We start from the raw sequence: 5,472 nt of genomic DNA on the forward strand, positions 1-5,472 counted from the left end.
ATACCAAGAATATACTGTTCTCAGAAGAACATGAGAAAGGGAGAAAACTGGAAGTTTGTCATCATGGACTTTGATGGGAGCATTTACATAGTTAGAGGTAAGGGGCACTTGGGTGGCTCAGTGGTTGAGCATCTATCTGCCTTTGGCTCAGGTTGTGATCCCAGGGTCCTGGGATCCAGTCCTGCATCAGGCTCCCTACGGGAAGCCTGCTTCTCCCTCTGCCTATGTCTCGGCCTCTCTCTCTGTGTCTCTCATGAGTAAATAAATAAAATCTTTAAAAAATAAACAAATAAATTTCTACAGGTAAAATTGTTAAATATTAACAAAATGAACAAATAAATTTTAAACATCCTAAATGTTCAAGATGATGGCAAAAATTGAGGTTGGGAGGACTAAAAGCCAGCTATCAAAGAATTTTAAAAATAGAAGTCCCTTGTCAGTTGGTCTAAGACAGTGGCAGGGAACAATGGGGTGGCCTAGACAAATATTGCCTTAACTTCGAAGGTTTTAGTTTCCTGCCTCATTCTTGTTTATTATTACTAACATTTTAATTATGTTTTGTGAAGTGTTTCTCAGTAAGAATGAGAATACTGTGGAAATGCTGCTCATGCTGTAGATGCATGTCAATGTCGTGGTGAAGTGTGAGTAAAAAAGCGGTACTATCTGAGCATTTAATGTATATAAGGAATCAAAAATGTTAGTTGTGCTAGACTATTTGGAGTCTCAAGAGTACTGAGGTACCAAGAGTTCCAAGTGCGGCCACATGAATACTAGTTCCTCCTATTGCTCAGTTAATAGGAAATGGACCATTACACAACAATTATTAGTGCTACAGTTCCAAACTTATTTAGAGTTTTATTACATGAACTACTTCATGATGTACCTTTTTGACCTTTTTCAACATCAGGAGAAACTGGGGGATGAAGATGGTAAATTCCTGCTGTATACTTCCTTGACATTTTTTTTTTTCAGAAATGTCAATGTCTGTATCTTTTTCTTCAACTCAAGACGGCACCTGCAACCTCTTGAAGTCCTGGCAGCAAAAGTGCCCAGCCTCACACAGACATGGTTAGCAGGGAAGGCTAGAGGCTTGTGACACACACTTTACACCTGTTTAGATGCCTTGTCACTTCACGAGATTGCTTGCAGTTTCCACCTCATGTAAATTTTGGGGTGAACCTGCTGACTAACATTCTGTAGCAGAGTGTATTTTTGTCTGATTTTCGAACTCAGTTACCTTCTCTAAGTCAGCCGCATCTTCCACAAGTTAAAAGAAAAAAAAAAAAGTTTATGCCAGTTTTTGTAACTGGACTCTTATGACAGAAGCGTTCCCACTATGTGGTCGTGTAATCAGTCAGCTGCGTCCCCCACTGTGTCTTAGTTATAATTGAGAATAGCTTTTGATATTCAAGCTTAATCACTTTTACAAGTTCAAGGACTCCCTTAATAATCTCTGTATGGTTCATGCCTTCGAAGCTATTTATTCTGCATGTCAATTCTGGAATAATCCAGGCACTGCTCTTAATTCTTGAAACGATTGCTTCTGTAGGGATTCGCACACAAACAAAAAAAATAAAATAAGATGAAATTGTAGGGGGCTTAGCTTCTCTTTTTCTCCATTGTACTAACTGAAACAACACAGCAACAAACACATAATAGAAGATTCTGAATTGGGCCCATTATAATAATAATGTTTTAAAGATATTGGGAGATAGTCTGGCTTTTGATGTTTAATATATAATATAAAATATAGATGGAGGAATTTTTTTTTTTTGCGTTGCTCTTTGGAGACTATCCTTTCTCCATTCAATCACTTTTGCACCTTTGTTGAAAATCTGTTGACCATATATATTTGCATCTATTTTTGAATTCTCCCTTCTACTTCATTTATTTATCATAATGCCCCAATACAATAGTTTTATAATGAGTGTTAAAATTGGGTATTTTTTAAAACTTATTTATTTATTTATTCATGATAGACAGAGAGAGAGAGAGAGAGGCAGAGACACAGGCAGAGGGAGACGCAGGCTCCATGCAGGGAGCTCAACGTGGGACTCGATCCCGGGTCTCCAGGATCCCGCCCTCAGCCGAAGGCGGTGCTAAACCGCTGAGCCACCCGGGCTGCCCAAAACTGGGTAATTTAAGTCTTTCACCATTTGCTCCTCTCTTTCAAAGTGTTTGGGTTATTCCAAATCACTTTCATTTTTTCTATACAAATTTCAGAATCTGCTTGTGAATTTTTATGAAAAATCTTGTAAGATTTTGTTTGTAACCACACTTAATGTATAAATCAATTTAAAAATTATTTTAATATCAAAAATGGCATTTTAACTTCAATTAATTTTTAAAAATATTTTCTTTGTTTATTTGAGAGAGAGAGCAGGAGCAAGGGGAGGGGCAGAGGGAGAAGCAGGTTCACCAATGAGAAGGAACCCGATGTGGGGCTCAATCCCAGGACCGGAGCTGAAGGCAGTTGCTAAAACTGAGTCACCCTGGCACCCCTTAAACTTTAATTTAAACTCATACGCAAATTGAGAGCTAAGTTTTTTTTTTTAACTTCCTACGTTAGGCTTAATTGGAGCAGGTTTTATGATTAAAATAATGGCCGATTTTTATTGGTCATGCACTATGCATCATATACTGTAATGTTGTATATCCTATAATTAAGCATTTAGTAACTGATGAACATCCAAATTGTTCCAGTATTTTGCTCTAATACACAAGGTAGAGATAAACACCTTTGTATAAACATTTCTAGGCATAAATTCTTAGATTTTGGTAGGATCATTTCTCAGAATTAAAATTGCTGGATCGCAAGTATATGCATTTATAATATACATAGACACTCCAAATTACCCTAAATTCAATATTTCCCAAACAGTTAAATGTTTCCATCTACGTTAATCTTTGCCAACACTTATTTTCATTTTGTTTCATTTTTGTCAATCTAACAAAATAAATATTTTACTTTTGTAATACCAATGTTTATTACGACAAGCTGAGAATATTTAATATATTTTCTCTACAAATAATTCTGTGCATTTGTTGTTAATATGTTTGGCAATTTCTCCTTTACTGTCATTATTCATGCTGAATACAGTTCTTTGAATTTTATGCCAATTCATTACCATGTATGTCACCCAGCTTTTCATAGCCTATTTCACCATTTTGACTTGATATTTACTTTATTTAATTGATACTTTACATATCTATGAAGGCAAATACTTGTTTTTTTTAATTTTTATTTTGTTATTTTTTGGCCTAGGAAAGTATTCTTTATTCTGTAGATAAAGCAAATATACACAATCACATGCACACACATATTACCCAGTATTTTCTATAATGTGCTTATCCACTCTCATAATAATAAATCTCCATTACAAACAATGTGGGAATGTCAGACAGTTTAAGTAACACACATTTAATTTTCACGTTCTTGGGGCTGAATCAGCAGGAACCCTGTTGGGATAATCTGTGATACACTGATTTTGTCCCAGGTTGTATATGGGGGTCAAAGTACTCTAGATATTTCTTCATTCTAGAGCAAAACTCCCTCTGGACCTGTTTTTGCCATAGTAAATAAAAAAGCAAGTCAAATTGCACAACCACATTTTAAATCTCTTGGTCACATTTTGCCCAATAATTTTCCATTAAGTCACATGTTAACTTGAAATAAAATGAGAAAGGTAATTGGATGTAACCATCACTAAAACTAGGGCAAGGACAAATAGGACAAGAAGAAATGGGAGTTTATTATCCAGTGTACCCAAAACTATTTCACATTTTCATTTATAGTTCATTTTCATTTTAAATGTTACAGCTTTTTTTTTACATATATGATAGTATATAGGTACTCTATTTTATTAGTAGTATTTCTTCATATATATAATTTAAGATTAAAACAATATCTTTCTTGAATAATTATTGTTTAACATATACATATTACATTAATATATATTAAATTATAGCAACGAGATTCATTGAAGAGTCCATCTCTTAATCACTGTTTTGAAATAGTCTCGCTATCATGTATTTCAACATCATATATTCTTACTTTCTGATCTCATTGAGGTACTTGTCTATGTTTACCCAACAAAATAGTATTATATTTGGTGAAAATTTAGACTGATGAAAAAGGACCCTTTCTCTACTATTTAGTAAAAATATTTATGGCAATTCTGGGTCCCTTTCTCTTTATATGGTGTGATAGTTAACTTTACAAAATGTGATAGCTAATTTACAAGACAAAGCAATGTGCCTAGGCTATCGTTCACCATTATTTAATCAATCACTAATGTAGGTGTTGTCCTAAAGCTATTTCATAAATGTGGTTAATATCTACAATTCTAAAATACTTTAGGTAAAGATTTTCTCCTATGGTGGGCCTCGACCAATCAGTTGAAGGCCTTAAGCAAATAAACTGAGGTTTCCTAGAGAATAAATACTGCTTTAATATTAAAGCATCAACTCCTGCCTGAGTATCCAACCTAAAAACCCTTACTGATCCATTAGATAGGTAGAAAAATGTTTCAAGTTTCACAAGAAGACCTACTGGAAATAGCTTGCAAATTATATTTAAATATAGATTTATTTGGAGGCAGTTGACATCTTTAGAATATTGAATTTTCTTATAAAAGAAAGTGGGATGATATAATTTGCATCCTTTTATATTCTCTTAATAAAATGTTATATATTTCTCGCCCAGACTTGTCAGTTCATTGCTAGATATTTTACAGTTTTTGTTCTATTGTGAATAGGTCTTTTTATTTGACATTTTAAAGTTGTGGCTGGTATCAAGTTCAGATTCTTTTTTTCCATATCTATCACTCATACCTGTGTCTACTGTTAACATTTTAAAAACTATTCTCTGGTCAAATATTTTGGATTTATTCAAACAGAATATTTAGGAAAAACATCTTCTTTTCTCTGTGAAAATGTCTTCCACTTAGAAGTACCTCTCTATGCATAACATTCTTGGACTTCCTCTGGCTTTCCATTCACTCATTTGTGTGAGAAATTTGAAGAAAGAAATATGTGTATCTTCTATAAACTGTTTTCTCCCAGGATAAATGAAGGAAGGAAGGAAGGAAGGAAGGAAGGAAGGAAAGAAGGAAGGACAGACACATTTCTCTTAATTGCGCTTGGCTCTTTGGTAAACTTCGTGTATAGGCCCTGCCTACAAGGAATCCCTGTGGTGGTCTGGCATGACTGCAACCAAGTGTCTAATTTCTTTTTTTTTTTTTTTTTTTTTTTTTCTTTTTATTTATGATAGTCACAGAGAGAGAGAGAGGTAGAGACACAGGCAGAGGGAGAAGCAGGCTCCATGCACCAGGAGCCTGACGTGGGATTCGATCCCGGGTCTCCAGGATCGCGCCCTGGGCCAAAGGCAGGCGCCAAACCGCTGCGCCACCCAGGGATCCCCAAGTGTCTAATTTCTATTTCTGAGTTTCTGTAAAACGAAAAGCATCTGCT

The sequence above is a fragment of the Vulpes lagopus genome, chromosome 4 (assembly GCF_018345385.1).
Source record: "Vulpes lagopus strain Blue_001 chromosome 4, ASM1834538v1, whole genome shotgun sequence".
In the NCBI taxonomy this organism is placed as follows: Eukaryota; Metazoa; Chordata; class Mammalia; order Carnivora; family Canidae; genus Vulpes; species Vulpes lagopus.